This window comes from Dipteris shenzhenensis, chromosome 16, assembly GCF_047967505.1.
Source record: "Dipteris shenzhenensis isolate YYH24624 ecotype China chromosome 16, Dip_SZ_1.0, whole genome shotgun sequence".
NCBI lineage: Eukaryota > Viridiplantae > Streptophyta > Polypodiopsida > Gleicheniales > Dipteridaceae > Dipteris > Dipteris shenzhenensis.
This window is the reverse complement of record NC_141611.1, coordinates 28149516-28176638: the sequence shown is the minus strand read 5'-3', so window position 1 is coordinate 28176638 and position 27123 is coordinate 28149516. Positions and strand designations below refer to the sequence as shown.

At 42.4% G+C, this 27123-nt stretch overlaps 1 pseudogene; it reads right to left on the bottom strand.

Annotated features, from left to right (window-relative positions):
- Positions 1-23920: 23920 nt before the first annotated feature.
- LOC147892782 (berberine bridge enzyme-like D-2 pseudogene) lies at positions 23921-25446 on the bottom strand (annotated as a pseudogene).
- Between the last annotated feature and the right edge of the window lie 1677 nt (positions 25447-27123).

Genomic DNA, 27123 nt, shown 5'->3' with positions numbered 1-27123 from the left:
CAATCAAAGTGAGCTACAAGAGCTATGGCTATACTGATGGTGGTCATGTTTGCAGCTAGTACAAAGGTCTTCTCATAATCTGTACCATACTCTTGGGCATATCCCTTGGCTGCAAACTTGGTGTCAACCTCTCCATCTAGGATGAGTTTGACTTTGTAATCCCACTTACATACTATGGGCTTCTTTTGTGCTGGAAGATGTGTCAAGGTCCAAGTCTAGTTCTTGAGAAGAGCATTGTACTCTTCATCCATTGCATGTTTCCACTCAATGACTTGTATTTCATCTTAGAAGGATGTTGGCTCATCAAATACCATCATTTTGGCCATAAATGTATAGTTGATCTTGCAGGTCCACCTCTAAGGTTCCTTTCAATCACGACCAGATTTTCAAAGATTAGAAGTAGAACTCTCAAGGGCTTCATTGATGACTATGGCAGTGGCTGTATCCACTATGTTAACGACCTCCTCTTTGCCTTTACTTTGAGTGGTCAATATGGACTGCATACTATTTGAGTCTATAGGTAAAGAAATCTGATGAATCATTGGCACTGCTAGTTGAGGTAGAGCAAAAACTATAGCAGGACTATCAAATTGCCTCATTAATGATAACATCCCTAGATATGATCAATCACTACTTAACTGGATCATAGAGTTTGTATGCCTCTGATTCTGTAGCATCTCCTAAAAAGATGCACTTGATGGGCTTGACATCAAGTTTATTCCTGAGTTCATCGTCGAGAACATGAGCATAAATAAGAGATCCAAACAGTCACAAGTGATTAATAAAGGGCTTAGTTCCTATGAATGTCTCTTCTAGTGTCATGGTTTGGAATGAAGCATTGGGGATCCTATTCATCAAGTACACAACTATGTCACATGCTTTGGCCTAATACTATCTAGGAGCATATCAAGCATGCATCTAGATGACTCAATAATGACCCTCTTCTTTTGCTTAGCAACCCATTCTGTTGAGGAGTATATCTATATGTGAACTGATGTGTGATTCCATAATGCATGCAATAGGCATTGAACTCTATGGACTTATATTCACCTCCATTGTCACAATGGAGAACTGTATGGCGTTGAACCTATGGACTTATATTTACCTCCATTATCACAATGGAGAACCTTCAGGTACTTGCCAGTCTACTTTTCTACTAAGGCTTTGCAGTCTTTAAAAGTGTTGAATGCATTAGACTTCTATTTCAGGAAGTAGATCTAGGTCTTCTCTGAGTAATCATGTATGAAGGTGATGAGGTACAAAGACTTACCAATAGACTATATAGCAGTTGGATCCCACAAATCAGAATGCATGATCTGAAATATGTTGGCACTTTGAGTTGAAGATGATAGAAGGGGATGTCTGTGTTTCTTACCCATGCAACAAACCTCACATACATCCTTTTTAAAGTACAACCATGGAAGCCCCTTTACCATGTTCATCTTATTAAGGGATACAAGGCTTTTGAAGTTGAGGTGACCAAACCTCTTGTGCCAAAATGTACTCAAATAAGCATCTTGACTCTAATGATGAGCTACTAGGCTCTCTAGATTAGAATGATAGAAGAAATCTTGAGCATTCTTCCAATCTTGACACCCTATGCAATGATGGATCCTCTGAGACTCTTGAGCTCCATCACAGTGCATCCATACTTGTTGAAGATGACTTCCATGTCCCTCTTAGTCATCTTTCCAACAAAGAGAAGGTTCTCGACCATTGTGGGGACATAGAATGCATCTCCACTACTTCTTATGGTGCCTACATTATTGTGCAAGGGTATGTTGCCAATCCCTTTGATTTTGTGGGTTGTGTCATCACCCCTCACGACATTCTCTCTCGGGTTCTTGTTGGGATGGAGATCGGAGAACCATTCTTTTTTAGGTTCCATGTGCTTGCTCACACCAGAGTCACAAACCACCATGTGTCTTCATCCTACTTTGTCTGAGTCATTGACTTCTTAGATTGAGCATAGTGTGAGATCAAAATTTGTGTTGATAGTCTTGAGAATTATCTTAATCATAGGCATAGTGGGTGGATTGCCATTGATGACTATCGCCTTGGTGAGACTTGTGAGACTTGTTTGGCTAGCTTGCATTGGATAAATCCGATTGTTTCTCCTACACTTTGGTTTCCAATAAATTGATATGCCACAATAGTTGTTGTTTCCCTCTCATCTAGGAGTACTTCTTTGGTTTCCTCCTCTTCTAGTATCACCTCTACCATTGGAATTCCATGTCTCCCTCTTGGCAAGAGGACTATGATTTTGATTCAATGAAGATGATGCCTACTTGCCTTGATACAAACCTTTGCCTTGGTTATTGGGGCATCCAAATTCTTGCCTCTTATTATGTATAAACCTCTTACTCATCCTCTTGTTGTGAATGCATTGTCATCATTTTTGGAAATTGTTTTGAGACCTTATCTCAATTTCTCGTGCATGAGCATGTCTAACATGAGTTAAAATGATGGAGGTGTATCTCGAGTGACTAATGTAGTCACAAACTGCCCATAGTATGGTCCTAAGCCATTGATTATGCAATCTAGACTAGTATCTCTTCTTTGAACTCTTGTCTAAATGATGTGAGTTGACCTCCAAGGTTCTTTAATCTGAGCAAGAAGTCAGAACCTGATTGATTTGGAAGCATTGGGTTGTTGTTCAACTAATTGTCTAAGAAGAGAATGTTGTTGGCATTGTACCATCCTTTTAAAGTCTTCCATGTAGTTATAGCTGAGGTCTGACCACGAAGAAGAGGGGTCATCATATCCTTCACATTGAAATTGATGATATTTAAGCCAAGTTGGGCCTTTGTATCCAAATCTTTTTGCTACTTTATGAGGTTTAGTTGTTGATTTGTGGTAAGAGAAGTTGTCAAGGTAGGCTCAAATGTCTTTTCATCATCCGTGAGTGTGACAATATCCCACAAGTTCTTCAATTGAATAATTTTAACATGTTAAACTTCCAATTGCCATAGTTTTTACTATCAAGCTTGCTACTTTGATCAAGAAATATGAAATCATTATGTGATTCACCATAGCAAGTTGTATGAACCAAGAATCAAAAGCTATATATGAATAGCAACTAATTGCCAGTGATAGCGAGAGCCTTTACAAGACTTAAGAAGATAGTGCAAGAACGAATGCAAAATAGTCAACTAGTGGCTTTACAAGGTGGCATGCGAGTCGAATATGTGCAACTGTCCTGAATCAGTAACCCAAAATGCAAAATGACTCAACAAGAGTGACCCTACCCTTTGTCAATGGATGAAATAGGTATGGATATGTATGAGATGAATACCGATGATAGGTTTTGCAGAGGCTAATTCCATTTGGGAGCTAATTTTTAGAGCATGGTTTCAATTAGCTTGTTTGGTGTTGTATCCTATAAGGTATCTAGTCATATAACTAGTCTACACATTGATCGAGATGAAAAGTAGCAAACTTGATTTTATCTTAATTCATTTTATGTGCTAGGTTTGGAGCAGCTGCTTATCACTAGGAGGGGTTTTGATGAAGAGGTTTCAGCAAATACTAATTTATGGAAATCCCAAATATGAAATATGAGGTCATAAGAATGTAGAGCTTGAGCAGTTGAGTGGTTTTTGTTTTTGGAGATCCCTCACATTCCTCCTAGATCAAAAGGTATGGCTCCCTAAAAGATAGCCAATCTTTGATTACAACAGGGCCCAAAAAAGATGATGTGGATGCATTGATGATGTGGATAGTGTGTGCATGTGCTAGAAGCATAGTGTGCTTGTGAAGTATAGATGCTAATGTGGCACTATGACATGGCACTACCACATGGATAGGTGATGTGGAAGTTGATACATGTTTTCCTGATGTAGTGGCCTAGTGATGTAGCATTGTAGATAAGGTCTACCAAGTGGCCAACTACTGACCAAACTTTACTAACCTAGCCATAGCTTGTCTTCAAATAAATGATCTAGTCACTTTTAATCAGCCACGTGTTAGTGAGAGAGAGTAACTTAGTGGAAGGAGATTCCATTGATGGAGATGCTATGATTTCATCGAGGGAGCTTCATTGCATTGCTGAAATAGTGCATTGTATTGCTATCTTCTTTGCTATAGCTTTTTGTTTTATGCTAAAGCATTCATTTGTGTAGTGTATTGTAGGAGTCATCCCATTGTGTTGGCTTGTTTTTGCTTGGGCGTCTTGTTATTTGCCACTTTGGCACTACTGCCCACCTCTTGTGCTTGGCTTGCCATCTGCTTATCTCCATCTTGCTTGCTAGTTGGTTATTTTGCTTGGATTCTAGTATAAATGTTGTGTGTTGGTTGTTTGACAAACATTGACAATGGAGGCTTGCACTGTTACAATCAGTTGAAGGGCTTCCCCTTGTATGTTGCTCTAGCATTAGTGTTGTGGCACTATGATTGTGGGAACTCTTCTTATTGAAGCTTTCATGAAGGGAAGTTGTGGTCTATCAACTAGAATCCCATTGCTAAAGAGGTTATTGGTGATATGTGTTGTTGTTGCCGCTCATCTACTTACAATGATATTGCCAAAGCCGAAGAAGTTACTGAAGGCATGTCACTACTTGCAAGTTATAGATAGTCGTACTTATGTTGATGCACTGCTATAGTGTTATTGTGCTATTGTGTTGAGTCATTCCTGGTAGTAGCCATCATAGATGTTGTAGTTTTGTTGCTTGAGGTTGTCTACATGATTCAAATTCTCTGATTGATGGCATTTGAGGATTGTATGTCATGTGACTTGCCAGCCATGTGTTGTTGGATCTTTCCTTGAGTCCACCAAGATTGGATGTGTAGAGAGCCTGCAACTTAGGAGTCATGTGGAAACACAAGAGCCAAAGAAACAATTGACCAATGTCGAACAAGAAGAGGTTGGACCAGAACTATTTTGAGGAGATTGGAGGCTCTCAAAAAACCTTATAGGGAACCTTATGTTGAAATATGTGATGCTAGAGAAGGTAGAACAGTGCAATAGAATGGTATTAAGGAGAAACCTATGATTGCTTAAAAGAGGTGAGAAGAGTTTAGAAGATAAGATATGAGGTGGAGAGATAAGGATGAATGCCACATGGCAAGATGACATGTAAAGGTGTGCTTGAGTCTATCTACATATACAACCTTTCATTTTATGGTTGAGGTACATTGGAATAGATTGATTGCGTGCATCTCCTCTCTCTCTCTCTCTCTCTCTCTCTCTCTTTCTCTCTCTTTCTCTCTCATGTAATTTCTTGTGCACTTTGTGAGCCCCCATAGAGTATGCACTCTTCTTTCACATTACACTAGGCTGAGAACAATCCACTTTTTGACACCTTACACTACTTAAAACACTCTCAAAATCTATAAATCTCTCGAGGAATCAACTTCAATACCAAAATGGACATGTCTCACTCTTCATAGCTTGGAATAATGAGATTTTTGGAGCAAATTGGAGAGATGAAAGAGCTTTATATGATGAAGAGCTATAATAAAGATGACAATGCCTCCCAAAGGAGGGCTTATTTCCTTGATAGAGCAAGAGCTTGTGTTCTCTCTCACGAAAACTCTGTCATAGTCTCACGAAGACTAAGATGGAGAATATGGAGAATGCATCAAAGGAGGGCGTATTGCCTTGATAGGATGCAAGGGCTTATGAGAACCATAGGCTCTGATACTATGATAAAAAAAGTTGATAATGGGATAGAGAGGAGTGTACAAAAGATAGACTAACCGTACACTAATTGTGCTCCAAAGAAACTGGGAATATATACATGGACCCATTTGGGCTAGGATTAGGATTTGTTATATGGTGCAATTAGGGTGCAAGTAAGCCATCTTGGGCTCATAATGATTTGAGGAAAGACAAAATGGATGTGAAGAACGAGCCCAAAAAGTTTGACCAACAATGGGGGAGAGTTGCAGCTAGGAAGGCTAAAGTGGGCCAAACCCACTTAGGCTTGGGAGGAAGGGATACCTTCTTGGAAGCTTTGATTTCTATTGTATATCTATGGTAGCATCTAAATCATTTGATCTAACATGTATTCTTGTAAATTTTAGTCTATTAAAATGGGAAGGTCTACATGTATCACAACAACACAAAGCAACTATAGACGCACTTGGTAGATGCGCAAAATAGCGAGCGCGTCTATAGGCGTTGCTTTAGTAGCAAAATTACGGGTGCGTCTATAGGCACGGCTAAACGCTCGTTTATTTGCGCGTAAATCACCGCGTCTGTTTACGCGTTTGACCTGAGAAAATATGGGCCCGTTTAACATCCCGTTTATTAGCGCGTCTATTTGCGCGTGTATTCGCACGTTTATTTGTGCGTTTATACTGAGAATCAGACGCGCATTTAGACGCGTAAATAAACGCACTCCAGAGAATACAGAAAGTGAGATTTTGGTGTACATCATTGCTTTGCAAACATTGCCCATGATTACCAAAGCACATAATTTTTTGCAAGCCCACATATACAAGAATTAAGTGAAATGAGGAGAATGAGACAATATGTAAAATAGTTTTGCCAATATCAATTGTGGGGCTACGGTTCAATCTCATCCTCAATGAGATCAACCCTTGCCAAACTATCTACTTCAAAATCCAAACAAGTGTTTAGATCTACAAATACATTCAACCCACTACTACTTGTGCCACTCATGTGCTCATCGAAATCAACATCTCCAATGGTAGGCTCGTCCTCATGGGTAATGCCAGCCTCAATATCTATATCTCCTATCTCATGATCATCCTCCTCTCTTGTATCACGGTCATCATCATGTCCATGGCCATGATCATCCTCCATATGCTCCATATTAGTAAATGTACTATACATCACTTTGGAACGTGGCATAATAGGTATGACATGCCACCATCTATTATTATCCACCATTGGTTGATAGACAACCTAATTCAAACACAAATACAATCATGTTACTTTTCTTGCATCAAATATTTAAAAGCGAGTATTTTTATGTGTGTGCACAGTACCTGTTCACATTGTTGCGGTAGTACTAGTGTGTCCTTCCTACTTTGCCAAAACTTTGTGGAGTCAATAGTTACAAAGCCACTTGCATGGCGTTTGATTGTTGCATTAGGGCCTCTTTCCACCACGTCCTTAAACCACTTTACATCCAAAACATACACAAAGAAGCATCGAAAGTCAAGCATAATGATATCTTGGATTACGCCACAATAATCATCCATGGCTCCATTAGCTCCCTCAAAGCTAGCAATGACGCCGCAATCTTGTGTGTTTCTCTTATCATCAATCCGTTGTGTTCAAAAATGCTTGCCCTCACACCATATAGCATTGAACATAGTGCACTACACCAAGAAAAAATCAATTAAATAAGCAATCTAAATTATAAAAAGCTCCTAACTTATGCATAACATTCTATATACCAACCTTGCTCATGCATCCCCTAGCATACTCCCATTCTTCCATTGTGATATGCATCCCCTCGTCTTTCTCTGCTTTCTCCATTTCATCAAGTAGCCAATCCACATGAATATCCTTTGGAAGTGCTCTTAGATGCTGAGGGTATGGCACACGAGATCTGTGGTGTGTACGAAAGAGGGCCCTTTCTTCTTGTCTTCTTGCCTTTGCATCCTCGTATCTTGTCACCCATCTTTTCATCACATCACTATTAAGCACGCGAAAGAGGTTGATACTATTATGCAACTCCGTGTCTATTACTTTGTTGCGTCCTTTTCCTTGAGGCACAATAGAGGTCATCCTTAGGTCTTCATCATCTCTTCATAGTCGTGGGAGAGAGCTATCCACATCAACAAGAAACTCAGAAATATATACAAGTGACTCTTGTACCAACCAACCCTCAGCCATGCTACCTTCGGGTCTTGCATTTTGTCTCACGAAGCCCTTCAACGTCTTCATCAAGCGCTCGAGGAAGAACAACCATCGTGCATGTATAGTACTGCATATAGCAATCTCATCCACGAAATGTACTATGAGATGTAGTTGGCTTGTGAGAATAGAACGTGGAAATGTCTCCTCCACTAAACAAACCGCCTCCACTGACAATGCTTAATTTAAACTCTGTGTTGTGTCTATCGCCGTGTCTATAGTCGCGTCTAACATCGCGTCTATCGGCACGTCTAAACGCGCATCTACTCTGTGTATTTAGATGTGCCTATAGACACGCTAATAGACGCGACTATAGACGCGACTTTTAAACCTGCTTTTCGGTGCGTCGCTCGCTTTGCTTTTCTTTACCTTACTTAAACTTCGCGAGTGGCTTCCTTCCTTCTTTATTAGCAGTTCCATAGATTCGAAGCTTAAGAGAGAGCCTCCCATACAAGTTCCAAGCTTTCACTCAAGAGAAAGGGACCGTACCTACACTTGCTTCCAAGCCTAAAGGAGAGGAGGAGTACGAACAAGGAGAAGAAACAAGTTTGGAAAAGGAAGATCCTTCCATACCTTTTTCGAAGTAAGTCCTTTTGAAGTTGTTCTTGCTTGCTCTTTCCAGTTTTGTACTTTCTCGCATCCACGAAACGCAGGATCTAGGTATGAGCGACACGTTCTTTTGTCGGGCGCAACGTCCTTTTCGACTTTTTAGTATTCTCGTCTGTCGAAGCGCGTCTATAGGCACGTCTCAGGGCACGTCTAAAAGCGTGTCTACAGGCGTGTCTATCTACACATTTGGCTTGTTGCAGACACACACAGACGCGTTTATAGATGCTCACACAGACGCTCTGTTAAACGGACTTTTAACGCCCTGTTAGATGGAAAGTTAGACGGACTGTTAGACGCGCTTTTAAACGAATTGAAAAACGCAAATCAGACGGGTCTATAGACGCGCAAATCAGACGGGTCTATAGACGCGCTCTGATAGAGCCGCTTTTTTCTTCCCCTTTCTTCTCAGCTCCCAAAGTAATAGATTTGTTTCCTTTTTTCCAGTTCAACATGTGGGGAGGAAGTGCTTCTAGCTCACCTGATCCGCGGGAATCGATTTGGAAGGACTTATATAATCTTTTAGGGCACCCTCCTAGTCCTGCGGAGTTATACGGGTATATGACGGGTACCCTTAACACTCCTCAGGAGTCGGCACTACAGACTCCGAGCCACCCCACACCGCCTGAGATCACCCCAGCGGAGTCCGCACAGCCGTCTTATGCCCCTTCTTATGCCCCTTCCCCCGTACCGTCTTATGCCCCTTCCCCCATACCGTCTTATGCCCCTTACCCCATGCCGTCTTATGTCCCTTCTGCCATCCCGTCTTATGCCCCTTCCCCCATGCCGTTAGGAGGTCCTTCTGTCTCGGCGAGCCATCGACGTACTCCCCAACCGTCGAGACTCAGTTCTCTAGCTACGAGTGGTCAGCGTAGTCCTGTGCAGTCCCCAGCTACGAGTGGCCAGCATACGAGCTCGACACGATAGGGTAGCAGGCGTAGTAGCAGGGAGAGCGGTGGCAGATGCATGGCACAATGCTTTGGGCCATGTGGCAGTGAGGAGGAGGATGATTCAGATGATTTAGACGTGCCTCTGGGTGATGGTACGATTTATTATGACATCACTCAGACAGGAGGCATCTTGATGGATGCGTGAGGGAAGGACATCATGGCCTTCATGCGCTCTGTAATTGCTAACAATTATAGAGATTGCTTTATCCACTATAAAGACCACCCAAAGAGGTTGGCTGATGAGACCCTCGCTATTGTTTGCTCTAGGTATCCTAACCCCCCCAATCGCCAGTTCATAGATAAATGGGGGAAGTCAAAGATTCTTACGATACTTAGCAATAAAAGATCTTCCCTTAAGAGGCAGGCACTAGCGGAGCTTGCCAGGCTTGAGGCAGGTCAACCTCCAAGGGGCCCGCCCCACACCACTCAGAAGCGTGAGTGGAAGAAGGCAATGAAGTCAGCAAGGGAGGATCCCAGTCTGCAGCACGTGGAGGCACGGAGGATCCAGATGGAAGAATATGGAAGCGTGCATTTTGGAGCAGGGGGTGTTGAATCATGGGAGGCCCAATTTGTAAGTATCGATCTCAAATTATATTGCTTATGTAGTTTATTAGGAGGTTGGTTGTTTCTTTGTACTAATCCCTCCACAAAGTGTATTGCGGTCATGCAGCTTGAGATCGTGGGCAGATATACTACTCCAATGGAGACAGCCTACCACCTCCACCATCGCAGAGGAGATACATGGAGGCACTTCTATGATGACGGGTTGATTACTGAGGAGCAGTATACCCGAGCTACTGGACATGCCCCTGAGGTATTTGAAAGTAAGTAAAGAATGCCAAAATTACAAGTAAAGATTTGATTTTTCATACATTGATATATGTTGTCCCTTGTTTACAGGCCCATGCACAAGACGATGAGGAAGAGGAGGAAGGAGGCGCAGAAGGGAGCGTGGAAGGGAGCGTGGAAGGGAGCGAGGACCTAGAGAACATAGATTAGTCGTATAAGTAGTGCTAGCTACTCTTTTTTGTACTTAAAGCCACTGGCTTGGCTTCGTGCCTCTTGTTTATAGACTCCTCTTATTTTTTATACTTGAAGCCACATGACATGGCTTGGCTTCCTTATTTTTTGTACTTGAAGCCACATGACGTGGCTTAGCTTCGTGCTATATGTATATACAAGTACTTTTTGAGCTTTCAATTTTATTGCGTTTTGGAGTTGTAATATTTTATTTGGAATTACAGAATGTGGATATGGGATTCTTGTAACTATATAGCATACACAACATACACAGTATTCTGTAATTTTTTTTTAAAAAAAAAAGCGTGTCTATCAGTGCATTTAAAAACACGTTTATATTCGCGTCTGTCTGTTCGACTTGCATCTATATGAGCGTTTATAAAAGCGTTTATAAGCGCATCTATTTATGCGTCTTTGTGCGCGTCTATATGCGCGTAAGTCTGATATATAGACGTGCAATTAGACGTGGGTCTCCAGACGCGCAAATAGACACGCCCGTAAGTTTTTTATTTAGTTCATGAAACGCGTCTGTGCACGCGTCTATGGGTGCTTTGTCTTGTTGTGTATGCATACCAACATGGTAAGGAAATTCATGAGGATTGAGAAGATGAGGGGAATTCACCCCCTTTGTTGATGTAAGCTCTTCAAAATAGACATTTTTGTTTTCATTAAATGCTTCAAAGAAATTGGTGCATGATGTACTAACCTCTAATATGTGTGCTTCTTAAATAACCCAGAGATGTGGATAAAGCATTGAATGAGACATAGTGGACTGGGGGGCAAGTGGAGGGACACAAGGAGGGGATGATGATGATGATGAAGAGGATGGTGGTAACTATGGAGAGAATGAGGACTTGGATGACTATGTGAGGATGATGAGCAGAGAGCTAGGAAATAGCTAGGGATATCTTTGTATAGGTACAACCAATTTTGTACTCATAAAATATGTTTTACAAACAATGCAACACACACACAAAATTGAGTTCTAGCAATGTAATCCAAATATAGATAGATCAAGGCAAAGGAATCCCCAATCTACCCAAAGATATTTTTGAAGAAAAACGAGCATTGATATTTCCATTGAAATGCTCTCTAGAAGTTTTGCTAGCATAAAAAATACCTCCAAATTCTTTTTGAAATGCTCTCAGGAATTTTTACCAATGTCCAACCAATAATGAGGCTCCAGCAAAGACAAAGGACCTGCCCATCAAATCATCCCGAAAGGCTTCAGAGATGTAGTGTAATAGAAAAAGACCTTTTCCTAGGAAGCATGTCGAGTAGCGATTCGTGAGGGAAGAAATGGGTTCAAGGCTTCATTAAATGCAATTTGGACCTTTGTAAGAAATTGGATATAGTGGTTTCTTGCACAGTACAGATCGTGTAGTCAGTTCAGCTAGTGGATCATGTCATGGTAGGAATTGACACAGGGGAACACTCACATTGCAAGGCTATGGCTACTCACTGGGTAGCCCTCCCTAGTGCCAGTGTTGGTGCAGGGAGGCTCTCTTAGAGTATGTTCTTGCTCAATGCTACATGAGAAAGAATGCTACGTTTTGAGCAGAGCCTTGGTAGTGTGCGGGAACGTATTTGAGTCTACCTCTCAACCCACAATGTCAAATCGATGGGACCTTGCCAATAGATCGTCAGCCTCTCCAGCACCTAGTCATCCTATTGAATCGCTAGCATTGAAGGTAATATTATTTGCCTCTGATGAAAATCAAGGGTATCTATCAGCTAGCCCTGCAATGCCCAGTTGGAGAGGAGAAAACCCAGACTCCATAGGGGATCTAAGACACCAAGATCGATCGTGGTGGCTAGCTTGGTTGACAGTGGGAATGTATTTAGTGTAGGCATGTTGTGGTGATCTGGTTGGTGCGAGAACATGCTCTTAGAAGGCTAGTTGAGCCTCCTATTGAAGGGCTTGCAATTATTGGTGAATGGAGCGGTTGGGTTTGGCACCCTCCATTTCCTTTTTTTGCCCCTGTAAGGGGCTTATGGAAAGTGGCATGTTTTGTGTAGATGTTTAGTTGTGTGTGTTAAAGGCAGTGATGTTTTTATCGAAGCTATGCTTATATATTAATATAAAATCTTGGCAAAAGTTTTCAAGATCATTTTTTTAGTTTCACAATACTAGTAGAATGTATTACTTTTCAATATATTTTCTTTTGATTTTTGAAGGAAAAAATGTAAATCCTGGTGAAACTTTAATTTTTTTTGCATAAAAATTTCAAATCCTAGGCGAATGTTTCAAACATTTATTTTTATTGGGGCATACAAACTTTTGATGCCAATATAAAAGTTTAGCTGCTTAACGAAACTAACTTGAAAAAATCATCTATGGTTAAAAGTCATGTTGACTTAGTTAGTATTAATTGGGTGGATTAACTAGTAGTTAGTATTAAGTGTGGTTAGTGTCTAGGGTTGTGTTAGTATTGGTATTTAAGAGTTAGGTTAGTCTTTGGATCCTAATTACACACCCTCCTTCGTGTTAGTTTAGAATGTGGTGCTTGCTTCACCCTCTTTCATCTTCACGCAATCCCCTCCATCTCCTTCTATGTCCCTCCTCCCTTCCTCCCTCTTTCATCTCTCCTTCCACCTTTAACATTCTTCTCTTACCTTCTTGCTTATTTCCTTTTGCCTTGGTGCCATCTCTGTCGGTCTTTGCTACTGTGCATCTTCCTTTGCTACTCTGTTGCTATGGCGGCGCATTTTGATGGCAGGTCGCATCTGCCCTTGCTCCTTTGGTGGCTTGTTGAGGTAGAAGATTGCTGCTACATGGCCAAATCTTCCTTGAGATCATGTAGACAAACTTTCATTTTGCTTTTTGTTAGATGTGATCATTGTAGGATATTCAGTTATCTATATTTTTGGACAGGCTTGGGAATGAAAACGGGCATTAGCAATCAATGAAGAGATCCTCAAATGGACCTTCTGCTGGTCTATTTGAGGTTTTCGCCGCCATGCATGGTTTATTACACTGTTCTTCTTCTTCTTCTTCTTGTGACCTCTGAGAAACAAATGTTAATCGAATAATTTTCCTTTTCCATTCTGTTTTTTAACGTCTTCTTTAGTAATTGTAGCTTTAAATCTAGATGCCTTCATACTTACACCTTCTCTGTTGTTTGCCGAGTAGATGTGCATGCGTTCACTTCAAACTAGGGAAATGCATCGAATATGTCTTCATTTTTCATGATCTTCTACCAAGTAATGGCATGTAATACTCTACCTACCTTCTTTGATAACTGTGCGATGATATCCTCATTGAACTACTTATTAATTTGTGTTTCATTTGAAATCATATCCCATGCTTCCCTCGTGCATTTTCGAGATGTGAACGACTCTTGTTAACAAAAATGCCTATAAAAAAACCATAGGACTGTGTTTTTTGAACATGGAATCTATGTTTGCCTTCGATTTGTTGTCTTTTAAAAATATTGACATTGATATGGCCGATTTTGAAGGTATGCATTAGAAGCTATCTTTTCTTTGCATTTCTTTTGTTTCCTGTTTGCTTGTGTTCCTCTAAGATATTGATAGCAATACGAGCTGTTTAGGTAGGTGTCCATAGAGGTATTTTTATAACATGTCTTAACAAGACGTCTTGCATTTCTTTTATTTCCTATTTACTCGCATTCCTCTAAGATATTGACAGCAATATGAGTTGTTTAGGTAGGTGTCCATGTAAGCTTGATGGTATTGCTTTATATGCTGTTACGAGATGCTGAGTGTCTTTCCTTTCTGATCATGCAATGTACAAGTTCTAACTTCGCAATTGAAAGTCTTCATTTCTCTATGTCTTTGCAAATGTAAGTCCTCAAGCTAGGTATACATTGTAGACTGAGGGTTATACAGTTTGTCAAAAGTGCTTTTCAGTGATTCAAAAGACCTTTTTAAAACTTCAATGTGTGTTAAAACATACATTGTAATTTTTATTTTCTTTGAGATCTTTCCTTTGCTTTAACTGTAATAGATATAGATTCTAGAACATAAATTTAAGAATTCTGTGTTTCATTAACATAGTGGAAGTTTTATCATGTGACATTTGTTAGTCAACCAACTATTCTTACTTGTAAGTAGATACTAGTCAGTGGACAATGTGAACTAGCACAACTGGCATTTCTATGTAATAAGTTAGCAGACAGTGAAAACTGGTAGTACTGGCATTAATTGAATTTTATTTCATTTGTTTAAAGTCAGTTGATAGATCTGTCTGGCATTACTAACACCTTGAAAAATTTAAACAAATTTATTAGTTGTTCTAATTTCTCAATTTATAATCTCAAAATACTTCAATGATATGGTCTTATGTACTTTTTGTTTATGATAATGGAGATAACTGTGAATCAAAATTGCAATTTATGTTAGTAATTATTCAAGATTATGTGGTTAGTTTTAAAATTAGAAATAATATTCAAATATAAAATTCAAATCTGATTTTTTAAAACTATTTTCCTAGCAGATCAGATGTCTAGGAGGGATGGAGGACAAACATATGAAGAGGAGGGATTGAGGGGGAGGACTCGCAAGCATGAATGAGGAGGGAGGACTAGCAGGTGTGGAGGGGGAGGAGGAGTAGGAATGGAGGAGGAGGGAGTGCAAATGGAGGAGGAGGGAGTGCAGATGCAAGAATGGAGGAGGAGGGAGTGTGGATGGAGGAGTAGGAGGAGAGTAGGAGGGAGGGGGTCAATAAAGTTGTCATCCTAAAGCATGCATCTATCTCCCATTTCACCTAGCTGGCAAGGTCATCGTGACCTTCAAACTACAAACTGCTCTCAGGATCATGAAGAATCCTCCTCTTCATAGTGCTGACTCACTCTAGAGTAGTAGACATGGTTCCTTCCATCTCACTCTCCTCCATGTTACACACCCTAACAAAAAAGGCATCTTGAATGCTTCTCATCAATCTCTTTTGCTCACTCTTACTTAGCTCTTCCCCTACTTTCTGCTTAGTGTCGATGGTTGAGGTGTGTAGTCTCAATGATGACTCACATTTCGAGGGGATCTTGAAGGAATGCCGTCAGAGCCTCCACTCCAAGCTACTCTTTGTGAGAGCAATGCAAAGCACGAGCCATCTACATGTGTCACTCAAGAAGCTCCCAGATTGTTGTAATGTGTTTCCATGATAGAAAGAGGGAAGGGGGAGAAGGGAGAAGAGAGGGGACAAGGGAGGGAGAAGGAGAAGGTGTTGAGAAATCATGCTCAACATCATGTGATCATATGTAGAACTAACCCAATAGAATGCTATAAAGGAAAGGGTTAGATGCCGTAATCCTAACCTTAAATGGGTTTGTATATATTCTACATTTTCAACTAAGTCTATTGTACAATTAGTCATTCATGATGTGCTCTCTAACTATGCCCTTTCTCCTCATCTCCACTCTTCTCCTCTCCCCTCTTCTGTGCTCCAAGGCATGGGACAATGGTATGTTGAGGTGGATGGTGGGCAGGCCTACAAAGAGCCCCTATTGGTTGTTCCCCTTATAGTAGGGACCACCCAAACCATCCCCCCCGCCCTTAATCCATGCCTAACGCTCCTTCCATGTGCACCTTCCCCAAATCAGCCCCAAAATGACATTCAGGAGGTGGTGGGCACACTTAGAGCAAGTTTTGATTCCCCCCTCTCTCTTCGGTGGTCTACCCTCTTTCTCTAGTCCACTGTTCTGGTCCAACCTATTTCTCCCTCCATTTTTTGAATATGGGATTTCCCTCTGTTGCAGCTACCCTCTTCCCCCTCTTTCTCTATCCCCTCTTGATCTAGGCCCTTGATCTAGGCCCTCCTCCTCTACTCATTTTGGCTACAGTAGCTCCTCTATCTCCCTCTCTCTATAATAGCTCCTCTTTCCTACCTGCCCCCCACCCCCCCCCCTCTCTCTCTCTCTCTCTCTCTCTCTCTCTCACTCACACTATCTCTCCCCTCTCTCCCTCTCCTTTGCCTCTATTGGAGCTACTGTCTTCCTCCAAGCTACACCACTGGCTACTGTAGGAGTCCCATTCTTGTTGTTTTTATCTCATGTTGGATCTTTCCTCTCCCTCCAAGCTACACCACCCTTTATAGGAGTCCCATTTTTGCTTTTTATACCTTTACAATTATGGTAAGGAACATGGCTACAAGACCATGTAATGCTGTGACATCTTGTGTCTTTCGCAATACTAAAAATTCTTTGAATGAGTGGATGCCTTGCACCTATAACTTGAATGACTGGATATTCATGAAAGTATCAGCCAAAGGTCCACGTAAGCTTCCCAAGAGTAAGAGAGGTGATATCTTGCATGAGTGTAAGGGCCGCATCTTGAAGTTCAAGTTTGGGAAGAAAGGATGGCTCACAAAGGTGGAACATGTCTAGATGAAAAAAGATATGCGGTTGCCTCCATCATTAAGTCAATCTAGGATACCATCACACTACGAGCCTTTCTATCTATGTACTTTTTTCACTTGTAAGTGTAATGAGTCCATTTGGAAATTTTGTGTTTGACTTCTAGGATCTCTTATTCATGGCAGATGTTTTCCCTTCGAACTTTGAGGAGTGGGAACTACTTGAGTCACTCATAGGCAAGTTCACTATGATTCATGAGGATTAAGATAAGCAAATGCATGTTGGGGAGAAGTCGGAATCCTTGCAAAAGAGGAATGTGTATTGGTATAATGCAACATACATCACTCCAAGGACATCATCAAGCTATGGCTCTAGAAAGCATTGCACCACCATAAGTTTTCTGAACCAAGGAAAATATGCTCCTATTTTGAAGCTATTTTAGTCCTACTAGAAAGCATTATGCACCACCATAACTTTTCTAAACCAAGGAAAATATACTCCTATTTTGAAGCTATTTTAGTCCTACTAGTCCTTGTGCAACAATTTTTGCTAGTTCTTGGAGCTATTTTAGTGCTGTGCTCAATGAAAACAACTCATAGAGTGTCTTTGAGAGAAAGCTATGGAATGGCCATTTGACCTTAACAATAGGGAAAAACCAATGACTGGTGACAGATTGCTTACCTGGGCTTGTGTGTCCTTGATGACAAACATGTCAAGGTGGTGGTTCAGAATAGAGTTGAAGCTGGTGCGGTTGGAGCTAGAGCTGGGGAGGTGTGAGATGGAGTTGGGGAGGTTGGTGCTGGAGGTGCAGTGGGTGGTGGAGTCGGTGAGGTTGTAGAATCCCTTCATTCTACAGATCCTATTGGTTCTCCAATGGACTTAGATAATCTCATCGCATCTCTCTCTCTCTCTCTCTCTCTCTCTCTCTCTCTCTCTCTCTCTCTCTCTCTCTCTCTCTCCTCTCTCCCCCTCCCCCCCCTCTCTGTCTCTCCCTCTCCCTCTCTCTCTCTCTCTTTCCCCAATCCTTTAACACTCTCATTCTCATTGATTGCAATGTACTAGGATTAGAGAGTCTAAAATCCTTACTCTTAAGGTAGGTTATGAAGTCAGTTACAAAAAGCAAGTGACCCTTCCCCCGTACCATCTTATGCCCCTTCCCCCATGCCGTCTTATGTCCCTTCTGCCATCCCATCTTATGCCCCTTCCCCCATGCCGTCAGGAGGTCCTTCTATCTCAGCGAGCCGTCGACGTACTCCTGTGCCGTCGAGACTCGGTTCTCCAGCTACGAGTGGTCAGCATAGTCCCGTGCAATCCCCAGCTATGAGTGGCCAGTGTACGAGCTCGACACGACAGGGTAGCAAGCGTAGTAGCAGGGAGAGCGGTGGGGGATGCATGGCACAATGCTTTGGGCCATGTGGCAGTGAGGAGGATGATGATTCAGATGATTTAGATGTGCCTCTGGGTGATGGTACGATTTATTATGACATCACTCAGACAGGAGGCATCTTGATGGATGCGCTGGGGAAGGACATCATGGCCTTCATGCGCTCTGTAATTGCTAACAATTACAGAGATTGCTTTATCCACTACAAAGACCACCCAAAGAGGTTGGCTGATGAGACCCTCGCTACTGTTCGCTCTAGGTATCCTAACCCCCCCAATCGCCAGTTCATAGATAAATGGGGCAAGTCAAAGATTGTTACGATACTTAGCAATAAAAGATCTTCGCTTAAGAGGCAGGCACTAGTGGAGCTTGCCAGGCTTGAGGCAGGTCAACCACCAAGGGGGCCGCCCCACACCGCTCACAAGCGTGAGTGGAAGAAGGCAATGAAGTCAGCAAGGGAGGACCCCAGTCTGCAGCACGTGGAGGCACGGAGGATCCAGGTGGAGGAATATGGAAGCGTGCATTTTGGAGCAGGGGGTGTTGAATCATGGGAGGCCCAATTTGTAAGTATCGATCTCAAATTATATTGCTTATGTAGTTTATTAGGAGGTTGGTTGTTTCTTTGTACTAATCCCTCCACAAAGTGTGTCGCGGTCATGCAGCTTGAGATTGTGGGCAGATACCCTACTCCAATGAAGACAGCCTATCACCGCCACCATTGCAGAGGAGATACATGGAGGCACTTCTATGATGATGGGTTGATTACTGCAATGTCCTCGAGTCCACATTATTGCAATCCACATCTTGAAGTTGTGGTGGTGCAATGGTTTACAGACCGCCATAGCTTGATGATGTCGTTGGAGTGATGTATGTTGCATTATACCAATACACTTCTTCATTTGCAAGGAGTCCAACTTCTCCTTGGCATGCATTTGCTTACCTAAATCCTCATGAATCGTAGTGAACTTGCCTATGAATGATTCAACTGGTTCCCACTTCTCGAAGTCCAAAGGGAAAACATCTACCATCATGAATAAGAGCTCTTAGAAACCAAACACAAAATTTCCAAATAGACTCATTATACGTATAGGTGAAAAATGTACATAGAAGAAAGGCTCACAGTGTGATGGTATCCTAGATTGATTGAATAATGGAGGAAGCCACATATCTTTTCCCATGTAAACATGTACTACTTTTGCAAGCCATTCTTTCTTCCCAAACTTGAACTTTAAGATGCACCCCTTCCACTCATGCAACATGTTACCTTTCTTGCTCTTGGGAAGCTTATGTGGACCTATGGCCGATCCTTACATCACTATCTAGTCATTTAAGCTGTAGGTGCAAGGGATCCACTCATCCAATGCATTTTTGGTGTTGTGGAAGACATAAGAGGTCGCATCATTGTGTGGTCTTGTAGCCTTGCTCCTCACCATGCTTGTAGAGGTTGCAACAGCAAGAATGGGACTCCTACATAGGGCAATGCAACTCCAACAGAGGCACAAAAGAGGGAGAAGGAGAGGGACAAAGTAGCAGCAACAAAGGGACAGGAGAGGGAGAAGGAGAGGGATAGAGCAGCTCCAATAGAGGCACAAAATAGGGAGAAGGAGAGAGACAGACAACAGCAACAGAGGCACATGAGAGAGAGAAGGAGAGGGACAGAGAGCAGCTCGAACAGAGGCAAAGGAGAGGGAGATAGAGATAGATAGAGCGAGAGAGAGAGAGAGAGAGAGAGAGAGAAGCTATAGCAAGTAGGCCAAAGTAGGAGGGAGCAAAGAAAGAGGGGGAAGAGAAAAAATGTGTGGGATTTGGTTCAAATGGAGTGATTTGGTAGGCTGGATAGAACGGTGGGGGGAAGAGGCCCTAGAAAGAGGGAGGGGAGAAGAAAATTTCACCAAAAGGGCCCTACCATCCCATTGAAGGCAGTTTTGGGCTCATGTGGGGGAGGTGCACGTGGTAGGAGGGTCAAACATGGGTTAAGAGGGGAGGGATGGTTTGGGTGGTCCCTAATGTAAGGGGAGCAACCAATAGGGGCTCTCTGCAGGCGTGCCCACCCTCCACCTCAACATACCATTGCCTCCCACCTTCTAGCACTCTCATTGGTACACCTCAAATCACTCTCTAATCTCTTGAAATTAGGAAACACTAATTGGAGGCCCTTTTGAGACCCCAATTCTCCCCTAATGTGTAGCATGTAGATGACATGAAGATCATGCATACAAATTCCATAAGCATGCAAGGTTATCAATGTACAAGCATGCAAGGCTATCAATGTACATGGTATATACAGGGGTATATAAAAGATGGTACTAAAGCCTCTCTCACATCCCGTTAGCCCTTTTGAGGAGAGAGAGGCAACGTGGCTAGGAGGGAGTGGGAGTGGGACCTCGGCTCTACTAGGTTAGATTTTTAGGTTTTGGGCCACGTGTGAGTGGCCAACATTAAGGCCCATGGTTGAAAATCCAAAAGGAAAAAAAAAGGTGAATAATATTCACTAGGCTTGCCCTAAAATGCTTTGATGGTAGGGACTCATGGATGACTCTTGGAACATTGTGCTAACTCTATCTGAAGCCGTCTAGCCATCAGGCCACACATAGCCCTCATCTGGTGTCCAAACTAGGACCTACCAGATAACCGAGCTACTCAAATACCTTCTCCTCATATGGGGGGCTTACAAGTAGAGTTAGCTGGTTCCCGTGTAGTTACACGAGAGTGGAGCATTGATATCTAACAAATACAACATTTGGCATGACAAATGGTATCTAATAACCACATTGTCTTTACATGCATGACATTAAAACACATCACCCTTTTGGTCACCTGACCTGGTTCCCCAATTCATCCCAAGTAAATCTTCAAGAGCATTTTCATCTACACGCTTGCAGGACCACATAGTTTTTGTTCTATGCATATGTATATTCTGAAATAAAGAAGCAAAAACGTGCAGAGGCATAAACCAAGATAACCTTGCCCATTTGGATTCAAATGTAAACTTCATGGCCATGCCCACATCCTTTGCAATCTTGTCCTTGTACGAGTGCAATGTCCTCGAGTCCACATTATTGCAATCCACGTCTTGAAGTTGTGGTGGTGCAATGGTTTACAAACCGCCATAGCTTGATGATGTCATTGGAGTGATGTATGTTGCATTATACCAATACACATTCTTCATTTGCAAGGAGTCCAACTTCTCCTCGGCATGCATTTGCTCACCTAAATCCTCATGAATTGCAGTGAACTTGCCTATGAATGATTCAACTAGTTCCCACTTCTCGAAGTCCAAAGGAAAAACATCTGCCATCATGAATAAGAGCTCTTAGAAACCAAACACAAAATTTCCAAATAGACTCATTACACTTATAGGTGAAAAATGTACATAGAAGAAAGGCTCACAGTGTGATGGTATCCTAGATTGATAGAATGATGGAGGAAGCCACATACCTTTTCCCATGTAAACATGTTGTACTTTTGCAAGCCATTCTTTCTTCCCAAACTTAAACTTTAAGATGCACCCCTTCCACTCATGCAAGATGTCACCTTTCTTGCTCTTGGGAAGCTTATGTGGACCTTTGGCCGATCCTTACATCACTAACTAGTCATTTCAGCTGTAGGTGCAAGGGATCCACTCATCCAATGCATTTTTGGTGTTGTGGAAGACACAAGAGGTCGCATCATTGTGTGGTCTTGTAGCCTTGCTCCTCACCATGCTTGTAGAGGTTGCAACAGCAAGAATGGGACTCCTACATAGGGCAATGCAACTCCAACAGAGGCACAAAAGAGGGAGAAGGAGAGGGACAAAGTAGCAGCAAGAAAAGGACAGGAGAGGGAGAAGGAGAGGGACAGAGCAGCTCCAACAGAGGCACAAAATAGGGAGAAGGAGAGAGACAGAGCAATAGCAACAGAGGAACATGAGAGAAAGAAGGAGAGGGACAGAGCAGCTCGAACAGCGGCACAAGAGAGGGAGAGAGAGAGAGAGAGAGAGAGAGAGAGAGAGGAGCTGTAGCAAGCAGGCCAAAGTAGGAGGGAGTAGCGAAAGAGGGGGAAGAGAAAAAATGCATGGGATTTGGTTCAAATGGACTGATTTGGTAGGCTGGACCAGAACAGTGGGGGGAAGAGGCCCTAGAAAGAGGGAGGGGAGAAGAAAAATTCACCAAAAGGGCCCTACCATCCCATTGAAGGCAGTTTTGGGCTCATGTGGGGGAGGTGCACCTAGTAGGAGGGCCAAACATGGGTTAAGAGGGGGGGGGATGGTTTCGGTGGTCCCTAATGTAAGGGGAGCAACCAATAGGGGCTCTCTGCAGGCCTTCCCACACTCCACCTCAACATACCATTGCCTCACACCTTCTAGCACTCTCATTGGTACACCTCAAATCACTCTCTAATCTCTTGAAATTAGGAAACACTAATTGGAGGCCCTTTTGAGACCCCAATTCTCCCCTAATGTGTAGCATGTAGATGACACGAAGATCATGTATACAAATTCCATAAGCATGCAAGGTTATCAATGTACAAGCATGCAAGGCTATCAATGTACATGGTATATACGGGGGTATATAAAAGATGGTACTGAAGCCTCTCTCACATCCCGTTAGCCCTTTTGAGGAGAGAGAGGCAACATGGCTAGGAGGGAGTGGGAGTGGGACCTCGGCTCTACTCGGTTAGATTTTTAGGTTTTGGGCCATGTGTGAGTGGCCAACATTAAGGCCCATGGTTGAAAATCCAAAAGGAAAAAAACAAGGTGAATAATATTCACTAGGCTTGCCCTAAAACGCTTTGATGGTAGGGACTGATGGATGACTCGAGGATGACTCTTGGAACATTGTGCCAAGTCCTCATAGGCACTTCTATCGACTGAAGCATGCCTACATAAGTGTGAGGCACCCATGAAGACGAATAGAGACCATCATGGTGATGGTGAGAATCAAGTATCTAAATATAATATTAAATGTGGACGATTACCGCGAGTCCGATTAGAAGAGAGAAGCAAGTGCAAAAAGTAGAACGAATTGAAGATGTCCTTCTGTCATCTACTGTCGAGCCATCTAACTGATCTTCACCGAGCGCATACATAGAAGAATGTAGACCCCTTGAACTGCGATCACATACAGCTACATCGAGAATATAATTTCTTTTGTGGGATTGGAACGCTGAACCAAGGCAGGCCAAGAACCATGAGGACTAACTTGGGTGCCTCACAAAGGCACTAAGACAATTGTTACAACAGTCCTACAACCATCCAATGTGCCAGAGAACCCCGTGAAGCTAAAACCTGATAATGAAAACACAAATTCTCAAAAGAGGAAGATGCGAATGGATTCTCGCTGCACACAATGCCCATCACAAGCACCGCCATAGCACGTATTTTGCTCCACCAAAAAAACTTCACTTGCTAATCACGTTCACCCAAGAAATTGAACACTCATAATGCCAAAATGTTTAATTCCTCAAATCTCAGAATTCTCCCTTTCAAAAAAAATTTGATGTCCTCACTATAGCCTATTCCCTAGGGACCCAAGGAACATCTAGGAAAGTTCCTCCGCTCTTAAATGTCACGTGAGCATAGTCCGTGTCACACGAATGTGCATCCCGTGGAATGCCCCACGATGTTCCTGAGGAAAGCATGCGTGACATGTTTAGACTATAACATTAAATCAAGTCCACAGAACTGCCTAGTCTACATTGACAAAGCGAACGCAAATGTCTCATCGTTGGTTTAGATCGTACTTCCATGTAGCGAGACGATAGACTTTGTCATGTTACATCTTGAACTACAAATTCAGACCATACAGACCCAGGAGCTCAGATATTAGAAATCACGTGAACATAACATCAGCGATTCGAGTCTTGATATGAAGAAGACAACTGATACATTGAGAGGACCGAGAGTCGAGTGCGAGAAAATAGAGGGATCGGAGCAACAGAAGATATATTCATAGCCAAACCTCAGACTGAAATTACCAAGTTGCTATGAGGCGGTAGCAAAGAATCCTCCACCTGAGGATTATAATTTTCCAGCAGTGGGATGCTTTGAGGGTGGCGAAACACATTGTTCGGATCCACACGGCTCTTAATTTCTGCCAAACGATAGAAGTTCTGAGAAAAATAGCTTTGGCCCCAAGTAGTCTGCGCCTGTGCAAAGCTAGAATTGGTGCCCAGGTCAAGATCCAAGTAGCCAGCATACGCTTGCCTTGGATTCTGCGATACATATGTAGCCATGTAGTTGTATAATCTTTTCGTCCAAGGGAGGAGGAACTGTTCTGGCGATCCTGTATCGTTTGTCCAATCTGCATGATATTGTATGACGAACAAGTTCCCAGCTCTGTGTGGGAAAGCGATGCTATCTGCAGGTATTCTCGCCATCATCCCTCCATACGGTTCCAAAAGCAAGCTTCCCAAGCTTGGATTTGCCTCTAGGAAGTCAAAGGCTCCTGCCCATCCTTCTCTCGGAATGGGATGTTGCACGTAATCAGATTTGGCTTTGAAAAAATTCTTCGCCGTGTTGAATCTATCTGCCAGTCTGCTCGGGCTGTTTACACGTCCTACGTTGGCCACTGCTTCTATCCAGGTCCCTTCCAGGCAGTCCCCAGCCGTGAGCTCAAGCTCAGGAAATATATCGTTCATTAGTGCAAGAGTCTCATTTAGAGGCCCCAAATGATACCCATAGAACAGAGCACCGAGGTTTCCTTCGACGGTGCCACCCCCGTACAGATACACAACAATCTGGATGTTCTCAGGTGCGGTTAGAGGAGCCACTGTCTGCCATCTGAAGATCAGTTCATTGAGCTCCTCCCTATCGGTTCTCCCTGCGCTTATGTGTCCACCGGCTCCCACAGTGGGACAGACACCGGCGGGAAATCCTAAGTCGGAGGTCCTTTGTGATATCGCATAGTAGAGCTGCCCCAGCGTAATTCCAGCTTCAGTCCATGCTGTCCTGGACTCTAAATCAATCTCAACGGATTGCAGGTTCATCAGGTCAATGACCACAAAGGGGCGATCGGCAATGAAGGAAAGGCCTTCGTAGTCGTGTCCTCCGCTGCGCACACGCAGTTCCCATCCGTTGTCGAGGGAGCAGGAGAGAGCTTTTTGCACTTGCTGGGGAGAGTTTGGAAGGATGAGAACAGAGGGAGTGGGCACTCCGGGCTCTTGGAAGCGGAGGTTTTGTATGGAGAAGTCAAGGAGGCGGTAAAAAGTGGCAGGGTCGGAGGCGAGGGTGGTGAAGTTGTGAAGGCCACCATCGTCCTGGAGGCAGCTGAGCAAGCCTGGGAGGTCACCAGAAGAGTGGACGAGGGTAAGGATGAAGGCCAAGCAGAAGATGAAGAGGTAGAAGAACACGTTGGAGGCCATAGCTAGGACCATAGACTACAAACTTCCACAAATATCGAACCGCTCTAGTTCTTCGTATATATAATACCGTCAATCGTTTATTCTATAGAGAGCAGTCACACGAGACAATTGATTGGGGGCAATTGATTGGGGACAGCGACCTACCCAAGTTACAACCAAAAAATAATCAAGAAAAGTAGGTGTGGTTGTCTTGTTCATCTAAAGCAAGTTGTTCACTAGTTCGCTCTCTATGAACATATGAACGATCGTATTCTTTCCAATCTATTCTAAGAACATATGGACGGAACATGAGAGAGTATCCTATTCTTTCCTATCTTTGTGTGAACATGACAGATTATCTTATTTACCTCGGTGTCACCATTCTCTAAAATTATGGTTGAGGCCATAAATCATAATAAGTATGATTATCTAGCTCCAAATCAATATAAACATATATGTTATAGTTATCCTTAGACTCTAGATCTTGGGACCCATTATAATGATCATGAAATAAAAAAATGGATGAGCGTATAGGTTATCCAAGATCATGAGGTCATGCCATTGGTTTTGTAATCCCCCTACCAACACACATGGTCTCACACCCCAAAAGTAGTTCCACGATTGGCTAACCTGTTGACTCTTGTTAAAATATTATTGTCAAATGCCTTAAGGGCTACTTCTCTAAAGTTTTTAGGTGATCAATGTAGTCTTCCTAATATGGTACTTCTTCCTTGTCACCGTTGTCTTCCTGTACTATTGGTTGTGCCTATCGATCTATCCTTTTGGCTTCTTGGACCTGAAATTTCTCTTGTCACATGATTAGATGAGTGGTGCAATCTTGTAAGAGATAGTGGATCTTCCTTTTTGTCTTGTCAATGCTTTGGCAAACATATAATGGTTAGCACTTTTGAATTCCAAAGAGGCTATCTTGGGTCAATTTTTGAAAGATGATAGTGTATTTTATGTTCTTAACCCAACAATATAGAGTCATTACCTAGTTTAAATTCACATGTAGTCAAACCCTCTATTTATTAATTTTTGACTTCATGTTTAAAACCATGATCTTGTGCTTGGTTAGATCCATGATCTTATTCTTGACACATGTAGTCAAACCCTCTATTTACTACTTTTTGGATTCATGGTTAGAACCATGATATTATTCTTGTCTCATCGCACAAATAAAGTTTTATTTATTGCCATTGTCTTTATTTTTTTCTTTTATAGTATCATTTTCTTTTTCTTTCCTTCTCCCATCCTTTTTTTCTTGTATGCATTTATTTATTTTTATTTTCCTTTATTCCTTTAGTTTTTTTTTTCTTTCTCTCAAAGGAATATGAGGCATGCATCAAAGTCCTTGTCAAAATACCAATGATTCACTTTACACTTAACATGACTTTGATTGTGCATTGTCGGGCATTTTTCCAAGATGTGCTGCAACTGTATTGAATTGATTCCTTGCCTCAGTTGTGTGCTTATTTTTCTTTTTCCCTATAGTTTGAGGTTCAGAGCCAATATCGGAAACTGGCTGATTACTCTGAATCGAAACTGTTGATGAAGAGGGGAATGAGAGCCTTACAACTTTCTTCGTGGAGGGAGAAGCTCGCCTGCGGATGAGTGAACGCGTTGGAGTATCTTCTACTGTAAACGGCGCTTGCAGGGCATCAGCTTCATTGGCAATTTGCTGATAATCCATATCCC